The following is a 16,976-nucleotide window of genomic DNA, read 5'->3' on the forward strand; positions in this document are numbered from 1 at the left end:
TCTTGGATTCAGTTCCTTGCTTTCCATTACTTTGAGTAAATCCCTTTTGGCTTGAAGTATTTCTGTGGAGAAATCAGTTGACATTCTAATGGGAACTCCCTTGTCGGTAACTTTCTGTCTCTCTCTTGCTGTCTTTAAGATTCTTGCTTTATCTTTAATATTTGTTATTTTAATTATGATGTGTCTTAGTGTGGGTCTCTTAGTGTTCTTTTTTTTTAAAAAAACACATACATGTTTTTATTGATTTCACAGAGAGGAAAGAGAGGGAGAGAGGGATGAAATAATCAATGATGAGAGAGAATCATTGATTGGCTGCCTCCTGCACGCCCCCTACAGGGGTCGTGCCCTGACCAGGAATCGAACTGTGACCTCCTTCTTCATGGGTCAATGCTCAACCACTGAGCCACACCGACTGGGCTCTTTTTATTCCTCTTGATTGGGACTCTCTATGCTTCCTGAACTTCTGTGACTTTTTCCTTCACCAGGTTAGGGAAGTTTTCTGTCATTATTTCTTTAAGTAGGTTCTCTATTCCTTGCTCATATTTTTCTCCTTCTGGACACCCTATGATTCAGACTTTGTTACATTTCATGTTGTCCCAAAGAGACAACAAAAATTTAAAAAATTTTTTCCTGCTCTAATTGAGTGTTTTTCCCACCTTGTTTTCCACATCACTAATCTGATCCTCTACTTCATTCATTCTAGTTTTAATTCCTTCCAGTGTATTCTTGATGTCGGATATGGTATTCTTCATTTCCAACTAGTTCTTCTTCATGGTTTCTACTTCCCATTCCATGCTGTTGTAGTTTCCACTAAGTTCCTTGAGCATGCTTATAACCTTTACATTGAATTCTATACCTGATAAATTTCTTGCCTCCATTTCATTTAGCTCTTTTTCTGGAACTTCCTCCTTTTCTTTCATTTGGGATTTCTTTGTCTCCTCATTTTTGCTGTCTCTGTGTTTGTTTCTGTGTATTAGATAGAATTGCTATGCCTCTCAGTTTTCATGGGATGGCCTTATGTAGAAAGTATCCTTTGGGGCCTATTGGTGAGAGTCTTTGATCTCCTGAGCTGGATGCTCTAGGAATTTCTCTTGTGTGGATTATTTCATCTTTCCTTATGGTGTTGGGTCTTGATTTTTGTTGTCCCATTCACAAGTTGGATCTCATGCCGGCTGGCTGACTGTGAGGCTCAACCCCATATAATGTGAGCTGTTCTGCAGTAGCTGACAGAGAAAAACAAGAAACAAAACAAAAACATTCAAAAGGCCCCATACAACAGCAACTATCACAAAAGGAAAGAGGATTAGGAAAAACAAAAGAGAACAAGAATATAAGAAAAGAAAAAAGATATGAGAAGAAAAAAGTGGAAGAAAAAGAATATGAAAGGAAAGAAGGGAGAGAATAAAGAATAGGAAAAGGAAAATGGTATAAAAGAGGAAAGAAAAAATTATGAAATGGAAAAAAGAGAATGACAAAAGAGAAAAATAAGAAAAGGAAAAAAAGAAAAGGAGAAAGAACAAAAAATAGAGTAAGAAAAGGAAAGATATGAAAGACCAAAGAGAAATAAAAATAAGAACAAAGCAAAGAAAATAATGCAAAAAAAAAAAAAGCAAAGTGGAGTTTGCCTTAGCAAAGTTTTGTGCCACATGAGAGCTACCTTTGGATCCTGTTCTTATGTTGATTGAGGCTGTTTTGTATGCCATTCCTGGGTCTCCTGGGAGGTACTTTGGTGCTAGCCACTGTCAGAATCGGCCCAGGTTTGGCTCTGGGCAACCTGTTGGAAGCTTCAATGATCCACAGTTTATGGCTGCCTCCACAGGGCTTGGCTTGCTGAAGGGGCCAATCTGCACTCTAGGGCCAGCTTGTTAGCAGCATGGGGGTCCAGAGGCCAGTCAGAAAATTCCCCAAGGCACTTGGGCTCTGCCTCCATGCCAGCCAGCTATCAAACTTAGTCACTGGAAAGACTTCTGAAAGGGCTTCTGGTGGAATTGGGAGGCTGACACCTCTGGGTTTCATGTGAGGGGGAGGTCCCGTTCAGATTTCAGGGAAGATGGTGGGTGTGTTGCCCAACCCAGAGCCACACAGTTAAGTCGGCCTCAGAATATTTCCCTGATTTCAGCAGGGCGGAGCCCCTCATATGCAATCCAATGGGAACTGCTGGAAGCCGGGAGTTTCTATCATCTCTCTGTGAAGCAGAGGTACCAATTAGGTTCCCGGACAGTGGGTGAATGGCTCCACCCCAAAGCCAGCCACTGATACCCTGAGACTGTCCAGACCCATAGGCTTGCCTCTGTTGTTGCCTCCTCAGCAAGGATCGAGATGCAAGGTGGGGCAAGCTATATCTTCAAGGGCAGGTATTTGCCTTTCTGTAGGCTATCACTGCTTGGAGGGGCTTGAGCCTCTCAGGAAAAATGGCGGCTGCAGTATGGGGGATGACTGAGTGCAGGTCTTCCAGCTGCCGCTTTTTAACTTCTCCCCCAATGCCTCCCACCCCAGCCTCTCCTCAGATGACTCCTGTCTGCACTGCCTCCCTCCACCAAAGCCTCAGGTGAGCGGCTGCAAACAAAAATCATGTGCTTTGATTTTTAAAAGAAAATGGCTTTGTCTCCAACAGACTCCCTGTTTCCCTGGTAGTGGCTCCACCACCTTTCACCACTGGATGGTATGTGGGCCGTTGTTCAAGGCTCTTGTGCTTGGGCATGCGAAGCCCAGCCTGGGGTCTGGACCTCGAACATCTCAGGGAACACTCTCTCTTTCCCCCAGAAGCCGAGATATTCCTCCTCACCCTCAGATTGCCATCTGTGGGAGCTGGGCCAGCCCCTCTCAAGACCCTGCCCTTCCTACCAGTCTAGAGGTGGTTTCTGCCCTTCCTTGTTAGAAGTCTCCTCTTCAGCTAGTCTTCTGTTGGTGATTCAAGGTGAATGTTCCCAATTTAGTTTTTTTCCAGTTTGTTTCTGGGTGGAGGTGCAAGAAGGATCCACGTACTCCACCACCATCTTGAAACCTGGCATATAACTTCTTTAGTAAAAGGTTCATCTTTGGCCTAAGCAAGCTCCATCCATTGTTTCTGGTCATCTAGGTTAACACACCTTTGAAATAACCTTCCTCAAAAGAGCACATAATATTGTTAACTATCCTGTAACCCAATCCCTACCTTGCATAGGTTCCTTCCTAAGTTTCAAATGCATAAACAAAGCTTCAAAACTGTTATTCTTTGGAGCCTTTGAGATCTTGCTCCCCAGCGTATGTCAGCTTGGCTCAAATAAGCACTTATAAAATTTTTCTACAGGTTCAGAGGTTTCTTATGTTGACATAAACCTCAAATCTCAGTGTCATAACCCAACAAAGGTTTATGTTTTGCTCTAATCGTCCCAATGAGTATGGTGGATATGCTCATGCAATTTTATCTATAACAATGAAAGCATAATATGCTAATTCGACCGGACAGCCAAACAACCTTCCGGATGAAACCATGGTGGCAGGGGCTGAGGCAGAGGTGGTTAAGAGCAGTCAGGCAGGCAGGCAGGCAAGTGGTTAGGGGTGATGAGGCAGGCAGGCAGGCAAGTGGTTAGGGGTGATCAGGAAGGCAGGCGAATGGTTAGGGTTGATCAGGCAGGCAGGTAGAGTGGTTAGGAGCGATCAGGCAGGCAGGCAAAGTGGTTAGGGTTGATCAGGCAGGCAAGTGGTTAGGGGTGATCAGGCAGGCAGGCAGAGTGGTTAGGGGCAATGAGGCAGGCAAGCAGATTGGTTAGGGGTGATCAGGTAGGCAGGCAGAGGTGGTTAGGGGCGATCAGGCAGGCAGGCAGAGGTGGTTAGAGGTGATCAGATAGGCAGGCAGAGTGGTTAGGGTTGATCAGGCAGGCAAGTGGTTAGGGGAGATCAGGCAGGCAGGCAAGTGGTTAGGAGCAATCAGGCAGGCAGGCAGGCAGAGGTGGTTAAGGGCAATCAGGCAGGCAGGCAGAGGCAGTTAGAGGTGATCAGACAGGCAGGCAGAGTGGTTAGGGCTGATCAGGCAGGCAGGTGAGTGGTTAGGGGTGATCAAGCAGGCAGGTGAGTGGTTAGGGGCGATGAGACAGGAAGGAGAGTGGTTAGGGGCGATCAGGTAGGCAGGCAGAGGCAGTTAGAGGCGATCAGGCAGGCAGGCAGAATGGTTAGGGTGATGGGGCAGTCAGGCAGAGTGGTTAGGGGCAATCAGACAGGCAGACAGGTGAGCGGTTAAGAGCCAGTGGTCCTGGATTGCGAGAGGGATGTCTGACTGCCAGTTTTGGCCTGATCCCTCAGGGATCCTTGTGGGATTGGACCTAAACCGGCAGTTGGACATCCTCTGAGGGGTCCCGCATTGCGAGATGGTGCAGGCTGGGCTGAGGGATCGCCCCCGCCCCCCCGCCCCCGCACGATTTTCATGCACTGGGCCTCTAGTTAAGAATAACAGTGTTGTCCTGGCTGGGTGGCTCAGTGGTTGGAAGTATCATTCCATACACTAAAATGTAGCAGGTTCAATTCCAAGAAAGGGCACATAGCTAGGTTGCCAGTTTAATCCCTGGTTGGGATGTGTGTAGGAGGCAAGCTCTCAATGTTTCTTTCTCACATTGCTAGTTCTCTCTCTCCCTCTCTCTCTCTCTCTCTCTCTCTCTCCCCCTCTCTCTCTCATTAATGAAAGCACATCATCCTCAGGTGAGGATAAAAAGAAAAAGAATCCCAGTGTCCTTCCATCTCTTCTTGCTGTCATCCCTTAGTTCCTCAGCCTTAGTTTTCTGTATGTGGCAGACTGATGTATAAACAACAGAAAGGAGCTATAAATCACTGACGTTTTAAGGGTCAGGCTTAGATTGGGCAACCATTGCTTCTGTCTACACTCCACTGGCCAGAATGTAGAAGGGAGCTAGGAACTGTGGGTTTCCTGGGTATACAAGTAAAAATAGGATGTTAAATATTTATCACTGTTTAAATCATAGTTCCTTTCAGTTACAGGAACAGAAAACCCAACTCAAATAGGCTTTGCCATTGAGGAGGAAACTGATCTTGCAAGGGGTGTCAGGCCATAAAAACTGTGAACAATGCACTGCCTGGGGGGTGGGGGGGGTGTTATCGCTCACCCCAGGACAGATCATCGGATATGGCCTCAGGACCCCAACACCTGGGGGCCTTCCTGTAAGCCCAGGAAAGGGGGTGGAACCATATCTGCAAGACAAAGACCCCAGAAGGTTATAAAAAGCGAAGCCCTCTGCGTGTTTCTTCACTCGGATTTGGAAATTATTCCCGGAGTCCACTAGTGTTAATAAATGGGGTCCCTCCCTTTCTCTAGGAAGCGTGCTTGGTATTTCTTTGGTTTTCTGCAACACCAGAAAGGAAAATCTTTTCCTCTACCTTGTTAGATTTAGTTTGGGGAGGCTTGTGAATTAAACTGAAAAAAGACAGGCTAGCAAGAGAAAAAAATATTTTAATCACATACTATGTAGGGGAGTTCACAAAGAAATGTGATTCACAGGGGTGATTAGAATTGGGGGCTTATATATCCTTTCAATAGGTGAAGGGGGAGGGAAAAAAGGACACATGAAAACAAAACACTTTTTAGAACAGCGGTTCTCAACCTGTGGGTTGCAACCCCTTTGGGGGTCAAATGGCCCTTTCACAGGGGTTGCTTAAGACCATTGGAAAACACATATATAATTACACATTGTTTTTGTGATTAATCACTATGCTTTAATTATGTTTAATTTGTAACAATGAAATTGGGGGTCACCACAACATGAGGAACTGTCTCAAAGGGTCGCAGCATTAGGAAGGTTGAGAACCACTGTTTTAGAAGGTGGAAGAGGGAAAACAAGAAACTTTTAGGAAAGATAAATGGGCCCTTAGGGGAATAGATTATAGACATGTTGTTTTGTGACAATGTTGTGGTTTAGGTGTGGTGACAATTCTCATGGTTTCTAAAGATATGAATCAACCTTTCCTAGTTGCTCCCTGGGAGGAGATTTAAGACAATTGAGTTTGTTTGTTTTTTTTGTGGGAAGGCTCTGCCTTTAAGGCAGATAAGGGATTTCAGGAATTCAAATGCCTTTAGCTAAAAATAATTTTTATGCTACAGTGTCTTATTCTGGACTCCTTCAGCTTAAACAGAAAGGGAATTTATTGGCTCATATAACAGAGAAGTCTAGAGGTAGGATGGGTTCATGTTGGGTTTGATTTGAGTTTATGATGATCTCAGGGATTGACTTCTGTTCCCAATGATTGATTCGCCCAGCTCTCCCTCCCTCACATGTTAGTCTTACTCTCAGTTGGCTCTCCCAAGTAGCAAAAAAAAGAAAAAAGTTTGTAACTCTTCCAATATTCACATTTGAACAGCTTATCATCCAGAGAAAGAAAAAAACTCTTTTGTTGACACAGAAGTCCTGTGCTTCACTCTGATTGGCTTTTGAAACAAAAACTGGTTCAAAGGGAGGTACGGGTGATTCTGATAGTTTTAGGCTGCTGGGATCATTTTTGGAGTTGGGGGTGGGGGTGTAATTCCACCCAAATTGCATGAGTGAGTTGTGGAATGGAAGCTGGGAAATCACCTATATCCATTACACTCAGAGAACAGTGTGGAACATGATCTCACTTAAGGAGAATGAGTTCTATGAGGAGACTTAGATAGTGTGTACAGAATGGGAGGGGCAGAAAATACACATCAGTGGAAGAGAAACTCTTAAAAAAATGATGGGAAGGTTGTAGACAGTAAGTCAAGAGAACCAAGAGACGAATGTTCTGGAAGCCAAGGGAGGAACTTTAAGGATAGAGAAGTCAAATCATCCAAATTACTTCCTGTGTGTTGATTTCATAGTCATCAGACATCCTTTGTATTTTGGATTCTCATGTAAATGTTCCTTTTGAGTGACAATGTGTTGATCAGAGTTTTCTGGTCTTCATGGCAGTTATGTTTTTCATGAAAGAAAAAGGAATAAATTGGGGTTTTGTTTTATTTATCAGTCTCTAGTAAGTTTGGTTGGCATGAATCATCCTTCTGGATTTAAATTAGCTCTCAGGGGCCACATGCTAACCTGACAAGTGCATGGAAGGCCTGCATGGCAGCCCTAAAGAACCACAAAGATGGTTGGAAATTAAACTTTAACTAAAAGCAGTTATGGTGGGTAGTTACTTCCTAGGCTGGTATCTTCCCTGACAAGGTCAATCTTTACTTTAACGGAGTCTGTCTTTTTGCATCTACAGTAACATATCCTTGAAATGTCAGGGTAACTTGTAACTTCCCTTTTTCCGGATCCCTCAGGCCATAACCAAATGCCTTGGGTGTCATGACAGACCATAAATTCCTTGTTATTGCTATCATGTTAATTATTGCCTGTTAACTATCCTGTACCCACCTAAGTAAAAGAAGTGTCTATCATTTTACTCTTTATCCAATCCCAGAGGGTTCCCCACTTTGCTTTCTCCAGCCTCTCTAATCTATCACCAATGGATTTCATATAACCCACCTACATCTCCTCCTTTGATTGCAATGTATAAAAATAGAAGATAAACCACCATTCTCTGGAGCACGATCCCAATCCGTTGAGATTCTGCTTCCCGGCAATTGTTGACAGTTGGCTCAAATAAACTCACAAAAATTCTGTACAGGTTTGTATATTTTTACGTTAACAGGGCTAACAACCTGAAGTTTCTGTCTCTTCAAATTGAGGACCAGGCTCTAGAATACAGTGAAATCTTAAGTTCACTTTCATACTTTAACATGCTTTGCTAAGTCACTATATTTCAAATATTCCTATTATTTGAATTCCTATATTCAAATATTAGGAATATTTGAAATATAATGACTTAAAATTTGAAATATATATTTCAAATATTTGAAATATAATGACTTAAAATTGTGCCAAGGTTTTTGACCGTTTAGCTTTCCATGTTTGTTATTTTTCATTATTTTGTGTCTTTTCCTATAAAGCTTATTTTCAAGGTGAGCCAGAAAGGGGCAGCTGGGTAGAATATCCTTGGCCCAGTTGGGGAAAGAGGTCCTGGTTATTTGTGGCCATACCAGGCCTCCAGGGGTGATGCCAGTCACCTTTTGGGAAGATGGATCTGGGAATGGTAATCAGTAAGGAAGCAACTATCACCATAAACAGCAGAGAAGAGCCTGGAGCAGCCATAATGAGGAAGAAGAAACTAATTCAAACAGGGAGCAAGAATAGTAGTATTCAGTTGATCGAATATTGTGTGCAGCGATCGTGTGTATGTGCTCGGGATCTAACAAGAGGCCAGATTTCAAATCCAGGTCACTCCCAAGAGCTGGACCATCACGGCCATTGATACTGTGAAGACAACCGGGAGAGGAAACGTTCCTTACAGGTCAGACCGCACCGTCTATCAAGTACGTGTGCGAGCCGTTTCTTGGCAAGTGTTCTGGCAAAAATGCACGTATCTTAACTTTTTTTCCTCTCGTTGTGACGGGCATCCATTCGGCAGAGTTAGCAATTTAAAGGAGACACCAGCAAAACTGCGTGTCTGAAACAAATTTAGTAACACTGGCCGGTTATGAAACGAACCTGACTTCACTTCTTTTTCTCCTTTGGTGATGTCTTCGCGCCTCAGCTCGGTGCTGCTCTGCAGCGGTGCCCCTCTCCCTCGGCCTCCTTCCAAGCCTGCGGGGACTAGCTGGTCCACGGAGGAGGCCCCGCCACGCTCGTCTCCACGCCTTCGGATTCCTCGCAGCCCCGACCGCGGGATGGCTGCCCCGGCGGGTGGGGGAGCAGACCGGCGGGCAGGGCCTCGCCCCCCGCGAGCGCGTGGCTGGGCGGCCGGCCTTCGAGGGCCTGCGAGGCGGCGCACATGCCAGCCCGCCTCCCGGTCGCGGGGAAGACAAGGAGCCCGGACTCGCCCAGGCCGACCCGGAGCCTACCCATGAGGCAGCGCGCGGGCTCCTCGCGAACCCCTCGGCCCCCTCCCCGCGGCTCGGCTGCCTGCTCCGCAATGGGCGCCGCCGCGGTCGCGGCCGGGTAGTTGTTCGAGCTCCTCCTTTTCCTCCTCCTCTATCTCCTCCTCCTCAGGGCCCCAGTCAGGCCGATCCGCTCCGCTCACGGTAAGCGCCCCCCGCCCCCGCCCGCCCCGCGCTGCGGCAGGCAGAGGCCCTCCCGCGCGGCCGGCGCCGCCTCATTCCGGGGGCGCCGGGCTGGGGGTGTCGAGGCCGGCGCGGGTCGCCCAGAGCACCCAGGGAGCGGGGACGGGGACTGGCTGCGCGGCGGCCGGCGGCCCGCCATCTTGCGCCGGCCCTGGCGTGGGAGGCATCCCGGCGCGGCGGCCGCTCGGGGCGCAGGCCGGGGCCGCGCAGGCCGCCGCCGCCGCCTCCCTTCCTCCCTTCCCGAGGCCGTGCGCCCGGGCGCCCCCAGCCTGGTGGTGGCTTTTCTCTCTCGAGCCAACTCCCATCGTCTCCGCGCACTTTGTGCCGATGTGTGGCGGAGACCCCGCTCCTCTCACAGCAGCCTTCCCCCGAGTCTCCCCGGAGTCTCCCCGTCGTCGGCAGGGACGACGGGCGGTTCCGAACTCGCGGGCGTCGGAGAGCCGGGCCCAGGGTCCCGCCCAGGTGGCCGGCTCGGCCCGCGCACGCCCTGCCCTGGCCCCGGGGACTTCCCTGCCCCGCCGCGGCCGCCCCGTCTCATTGTCTCCAGGAAAGGCCCAGAGGGCCAGCGCGGACTTGGAGACACAATTTCCGACATAGCTTCAGGCTTCCCCTCGTGAGGCGGAACGGAGGATCCCACTCGGAGGGTTCCTCCGGCTCTGGCGACGCGAGGGGCGCCTCCCGCGTCGTCCCGCGTTAAAACGCGTTTAAGCGGACTCTGCTAGAGAGGAGACGCGTCCGAGGGAACCCGCTGCTGCAGGCACCTTCCTTCGCGGGTTCTCATTGTGTTGCGAAGATTTAGGTGTTGTTTTTTTTAATTCTAATTTATAATCTATTTGTTTTTAATTTATGTATAGCTTTCAGGTTTGGTTTGTGTCTTAAGAATTTGACGTCTTTCAGTGCCACGACACAGAAAACTGAAAGGAGAGTTTTAAAGTACAAAAGCCGCCCCTGGGCAGTGGTCAGGCGTCCTGCATGGGGGGGGTTCCGGTGCCAGACACTTGCTGCGCCTGCGAAGGCCCAGGTTCGCTTAGGAAATTAAGTGCTTTGGATGTTTTAAAACATCGGTGCAAACACCCATACAAAGTATCTATCATTTGTATCTGTCATTGAGACCTACCCCGAAACCAAGGTGAGGAAAGAGCCTCTGGGAGAGGTGTTTTTTTTTTTTGTTTTTTTTTTAAATTTAATATATTTTTATTGATTTCAGAGAGGAAGGAAGAGGTAGAGAGAGAGAGAGATAGAAACATCAATGATGAGAGAGAATCATTGATTGGCTGTCTCCTGCATGTGCCCTTGACGGGAATCAAACCCGGGTTCAGTCCGCAGGCGGATGCTCTATACACTGAGCCACACCGGCCAGGCGGGAGAGTTCTTTAATGAGCTCATGGCTGGGAAGTGGTAGAGCCAATTCCAGACCCTTAGGTCTTCTGATTCCAGTGTTCAATTCAGTATATTATGTTTCATTTTTTAAGAGAGTGTGAGTAGTGAGGAGAAGAGGCAAGGAGGCTCACCTACAAAATTTAGATACTACTCACTTGCCTCTTGTTTTACAGTTTAAGAATTCATTTCTGAACCTTGCAACCATTTATTTTTTTTTATTTTTTGTGTTACCGTATTTTCCCCCAAACTTTGAAAAGTTGAAGATAGCACATTTGAACACATACCTACCCCAAAGTTTTAATAGTTATTACCATGTTGCCACATTTGGTTTATCTACCCATTTCAGTCTTTTTAAAAAATGAACATATATTTAGAGATTCTTAGAGAAAGAGAGAGAGAGAGAGAGAGAGGAAGGGAGAGGGATAGATAGAAACATGGATAAGAGAGGAACATCACTGATCAGCTGTCTCCTGCACGCCCCCTACTGGGGATCGAGCCCACAACCTGGGCATGTGCTCTGACTAGGAATCTAATGGGCTCCTTGGTGGATGCTCAACCACCACTGTGCCCACTGGGCCCATTTCACATTCTCTTTGGTGAACATTCTCAAGTCCATTGCAGATATGACAATTCACACTGAAGTGTACGGTATCTGTGTCCGTATGTATATCATAAGGTTAGGACAATTTCTATATAACCACAATACCACAATCACTTCAAGTTAATTCCTACAATCTACAATATGTTTGTAGTATTCACATCTTCCCTGTAGTTCCCCAAATAGCCTTTTTAGTCGTTTATCAATATCCAATCATGCATTACATTTATTTGTTAATTTCATTTAATTTAGCGTTGTTGCGTCTTTGTGTGTGTGTGTGTGTGTGTGTGTGTGTGTGTGTATGATGGCATTGACCTTTTGAAGAGACTAGGCCAGTGATCTAGTCGCATAACCCACATTCTGTATTTTATTGACAGTTTCCTTCTTTTTGGGTTTACATTGTACCCTCAATTGCCTGTATTTTTTGAATAGATCATGCTTAATATTTTGGCAGGATTACTTAAGTCATCCAGTGTATTTCACATTATACATTATGCAATATTTTTATAAGAATGCAGACCGTGCTCTTTTGCTAAAAGGGCATATGACTATTCATCCTTTGTGTGTGTTCTAAAATTCAACTTGATACAGTTCAGAAGTGAACAAGTGTTGAACACAGATGTATACAATGGTGACTAGAAGGAAACATGACACGGATTATTTTTAAAATATATTTTATTGATTTTTTTACAGAGAGGAAGGGAGAGGGATAGAGAGTTGGAAACATCGATGAGAGAGAAACACCGATTAGCTGCCTCCTGCACACTCCCCTCTGGGGATGTGCCCACAACCAAGGTATATGCCCTTGACCGGAATCGAACCTGGGACCCTTCAGTCCGCAGGCCCACGCTCTATCCACTGAGCCAAACAGGTTAGGGCAACACAAATTTTTTTATTCATTGGATTGATTATTCAAATTAGTGTCTACAAATCTAAAACTGAAAATATCTTGCAGTTATGAAGCAAAGAAGATGCCTACACTTCAATAAAATTATGAACCATCAAAGGTTTCAAAACATTCAAATATTGCATTGATGATGTACATGCAAAATGAAGACCCAAAAGAAATGATAAGCTAGAACTTATTAGGGAAGTATTTGATATCTCAGATCAGTATTTACAAGATAAATATGTTCCAGGTTCACATGTGACAGTTGATGAGAAGTTACTTTTAGTTTTTAGAAGCATATTGTTCACTCATTGATTGTTGAGTTGGAGAAAATTTGTTTTGGATATCTTATCTGAAGACAGTGACATTTCCCAACTTTCTCTTGTCATTAGAGTCTGAAGTGCTTGCCATCCATCTTTGCCTTGGTCTTCAGGTTCATCTGATAATTGTGAAATGTCTCCTTTGTCAGTTTTCTTTTGTCCTATTATGGGTAGGAAATAAAAAGTTCTGAGCTTTTAACTGTATTCATTGAAAACTAAAAGCATATGAAGAGGATCAGGATATGCCATCCAATTATGTGCCACTTTGACATAAAGATTAGTTTGAACAGAAGGCAGTTGAGAATCAACAGATAAAGAGTTTTTTTTTGCCCTCCCATTGTCTGCCTAAAGTAGAGCATAAATTTCCTTTTATGTCATACCCTTTTCCCCATACCAGGAAGGAAAGAGAAACTCTTACCTTCTGAGATTCAGAGTTGATACTGAGATGAGTTTGCATATATTTCCTAGTTAGAACTTCCCTATGATTTGTCTCTCAAAGCTCAAATCCTCTTTCCTTTAAAATGGTATATAAGCCCCTGAGCCTAACTGCTTCTTTGAGTTTTACCCCTCTTGAGTGAACTCTGAGGTACGTAAACATTAATAAAAATTATCTGCTTTTTCTGTCTTTTGTTAGTTCAAGTTGAAGATCCCCAGCTACTGCAACCTGAAAGGGTAGAAGTAAAGTTTTTCCTCCTAACACAGACCACAAAGATGATGTCTTCAGTCCTCTATGCCTTTCATTTTTTTGAAAGGTGATACAATAAGCAAAACAATTAGCGGAAAAACACGATAATAAAATGAAGTATAATGTATTAATGATGATTTATTTCATCCTTGGATTATCCTATTATTACTTTAGTTTTATTTTTTAAAAGCATAGTTGTTAATAATTGATGTGCAATGGTGAAATCTAAGATGATGGAATTAACGAAATATTTCAAGATGTAGGAAAACTGAAATCACTAAGATCCCATAATGTAGCTTAGATTTATAACAGGATTCTGTAGACTCATAGTAATCATAAGATAAAATGAGTTTTATTCTATTTAAAAGTAATAAATTTCCCTTTGCTCTTTGAAGATCTCAGGGTAACATTAAAGGTAAAAAAATGTCAATCTTTACAACTATAACTGCTCAAGAAAGAAAATCAAAAACTAAAAGAAAAGAGAAAAATACCCTAAAGTTGTTCCTATGGACTCTGATAGTATACTGAAGGTGAATGATTAATTTGGACAATGAGATCTAGAGGTCCACCCTTTCCAACACACACATTAAACCTGTCTGCCTCTCCTCCTACTATCACGATAGGTTTGTCAGCCTTTTGTACTGCATCTTGAATGAATGCAGGTAGTACTTAGAAAGTTATTTTTTGAAGTTCCAAATTTTTTCTTTAATATTTTCTTTCCCTTCTTTCCAAACTTTACCTTTAGAGATTTTCCATAGTAAAGAATGATTGAATGGAACACTGTAGGATCAAGATATAATATTTAGGCCTTTTGGTGAACTGGATTAAACCGAAAATGTTTTTTATTTCCATTATTTTCATTGTGAACATTCTGTTTTTCTGGTTTAGTACACCATGATAAACAATATGTGATTTTTGGAATGATGTTGATTTTGCTTCTTTGTGTTTTTATTTTTTAATTTTATTTTTATTTTTCCTTTCTCTGATACTTCGAGGTAAAGTCTTTTTTTTTCTTTTTTTTTAATTAAATCTTTATTGTTCAGATTATTACATTTGTTCCTCTTTTTTCCCCCCATAACTCTCCTCTTTCCAGTTCCCACCCCACCCTCCGCCCTCACTCCCAACCCACTGTCCTCATCCATAGGTGCATGATTTTTGTCCAGTCTCTTCCCGCATCCCCCACACCCCTTTCCCCGCCCAAGAACAGTCAGTCCATTCCCTTTCTATGTCCCTGATTCTATTATAATCACCAGTTCATTCTGTTCATCAGATTATTTATTCACTTAATTCTTAGATTCACTTGTTGATAGATGTGTATTTGTTGTTCATAATTTGTATCTTTACCTTTTTCTTCTTCCTCTTCTTAAAGGATACCTTTCATATAATAATAGCATTTCATATAATACTAGTTTGGTGGTGATGAACTCCTTTAGCTTTTCCTTATCTGTGAAGCTCTTTGTCTGACCTTCAATTCTGAATGATAGCTTTGCTGGATAAAGTAATCTTGGTTGTATGTTCTTGGTATTCATCACTTTGAATATTTCTTGCCACTCCCTTCTGGCCTGCAAAGTTTCTGTTGAGAAATCAGCTGACAGTCGTATGGGTATTCCCTTATAGGTGACTGACTGTTTTTCTCTTGCTGCTTTTAAGATTCTCTCTTTGTCTTTTGCCCTTGGCATTTTAGTTATGATGTGTCTTGGTGTGGTCCTCTTTGGATTCCTTTTGTTTGGGGTTCTCTGCGCTTCCTGGACTTGTAAGTCTATTTCTTTCAGCAGGTAGGGGAAGTTTTCTGTCATTTCTTTTTTTTTTTTTTTATATTTTATTGATTTTTTTTTTTTTTACAGAGAGGAAGGGAGAAAGATAGAGAGCTAGAAACATCGATGAGAGAGAAACATCGATCAGCTGCCTCCTGCACATCTCCCACTGGGGATGTGCTCGCAACCCAGGTACATGCCCTTGACGGGAATCGAACCTGGGACCTTTCAGTCCGCAGGCCGACGCTCTATCCACTGAGCCAAACCGGTTTCGGCTGTCATTATTTCTTCAAATAGGTTTTCAATATCTTGCTCTCTCTCTTCTTCTGGCACCCCTATAATTCGGATGTTGGTGCGCTTGAAGATGTCTCATAGCCTCCTTATGCTATCTTCATATTTTCGGATTCTTTTTTCATTTTGCTTTTCCGGTTGGGTGTTTTTTGCTTCTTCGCATTTCAAATCTTTAACTTGATTCTTGCGCTCCTCTGGTCTGCTATTGGGAGTCTGTATAATATTCTTTATTTCAGTCAGTGTATGCTTAATTTCTAGTTGGTCCTTTATCACAACATCGAGGGTCTCATTAGATTTCTTGAGGATCTCACTATATTTATCGGCGGTCTCACCAGTCTTTTCGAGGGTCTTACTAAATTTATCGGCGGCTTCTAGACAGTTCTTGAGAGACCTTAAAAGTGTGGTTTTGAACTCTATATCCAGCATTTTGCCTTCCTCCATTTCTGTCCTGTTTCTTTGTCTCTGCATTTTTTATGCTTTCTTGGTGCACCCCCTAGTGGTCTTTGTGCGCAGTCTTGTTGTAGTTAAGCCTTGATTGTTGTAGGTAACCTGGGGGGGATTTGACCTCCAGGCCAATTTGATTCTCACAGGCTGTGAGAATCAGCTGTGTCTGCAGTGGGAGAACTTCTGTCCTCTGGGGAGGTGCTAATCTAGCCTTTGCCTGAGGCTATCCGGCAAATGGCTCTGCGCAGGGCTTGGGTGGGGCGGGTCACACGGGATCAACAGGGCGGGTGGAGGGAGCACTTATGGCTGTTCTCAGTCCCGTCCCCAGAGGCTCTGCCTCTCAGAGTCCCAGCAACCGCTGCAAGTACCTCGGAGAGAAAGCTGCCCTCGCGTTCTGACCGATGCCAGACAGTCCCGCTTCTCCCGTTTGAGTCTGGGTTCCCAGAGACTCACCTGGAACTGGAGCCCAGAGCCTGAGACTCCCTCCCGATTGAAAACGACAACCGTGCCCTCAGCCGCCAGCCCACTCCACACCTTTGTATTTTACTGCCGCACTGCACCTCCTCTGAGTCTTGGTGTGCTTTTCTCTTTTCTTGTTGTTGTAGAACTTCCCCTCAGCCAGCTTTCCTGTGGTTCTGGGTGATGTCCGTTCCGTCTTTTAGTTGTATTTTTGAAGTGGTTGTGCGAGGCAGCCGGTGTTTACCTATGCCGCCATCTTGGTTTTTCTCCAAATCCTTCTTTGTGTTTTTAAACACAATGCCTTATACATCATTAATGCTTGCTTTAATAAGTGCTTTTTCTTAGTGTTGTGCACATCAACTGAATATAACAGTTTAAAATTATTACTTTATTCTTTGGATTGGTATATTCAAAATTTTGACTAGCCAATATAGTAATTTAGCCTGCCTTTTAAATAAAGACTTTGACTTAGTTTATCTAGTGTAGTAGTTCTCTAAGTGTGGTCTGGGGACTTGAGACACTTTCAAAGGTTCTGCAAGTTTTTCCCTTTACCACCTTTTTATCTCGTGAGGCTGCATTTTCTTCAACAGAGTGACATAGTGCAACAGATTGAATGCAGAAGCAGATAAGAGAATCCAGCTCTTTTTATTAAGACAGATGTTAATGAGATTTGTTAAAATGTAAAGCAGTGCCACTCCTCTCAAGTTTTTGTTTGGGAAAATATAATTATTTTTCCGAAAATATATTAATACTTAATGATTTTATTATATTAATGTATATTTTTAAAATTTCTTGGATGGGGTTTGTGGACTAAGGAGAAGCTTTCATACTTAGAAGTTAATCAATCACGCACTTTTTTTTTTTTTTTTGCCAAATTTAATATTTCTTCGGTATGACAACTTTCTGAATGCCTTTCGTTTGAGGGCTACTAACCAAAGCAAACATCATTAGTCTATGAAATAATTTGCTCCTAACTTGTAGGCTCTCCCCCTGTGTTTTCCTTAGTTTGTAGGTAATTGTTACCTTTGGCAAGTTTGAGATGCAAAACCT

General features: G+C 43.9%; 1 protein-coding gene across 1 annotated transcript in view; it reads left to right on the forward strand.

Moving 5' to 3' along the window:
• Positions 1-8,897: 8,897 nt before the first annotated feature.
• ZNF280D (zinc finger protein 280D) overlaps positions 8,898-16,976 on the forward strand; it is a 115,541-nt gene continuing 107,462 nt past the window's right edge. Inside the window, exon 1 of the mRNA XM_081093317.1 lies at positions 8,898-9,067. The gene's annotated coding sequence lies outside the window, so the exon portion shown is untranslated. The remainder of the gene's footprint in view (positions 9,068-16,976) is intronic.

Source organism: Myotis nattereri (genome assembly GCF_964212035.1).
Source record: "Myotis nattereri genome assembly, chromosome: 1".
Lineage (NCBI taxonomy): Eukaryota > Metazoa > Chordata > Mammalia > Chiroptera > Vespertilionidae > Myotis > Myotis nattereri.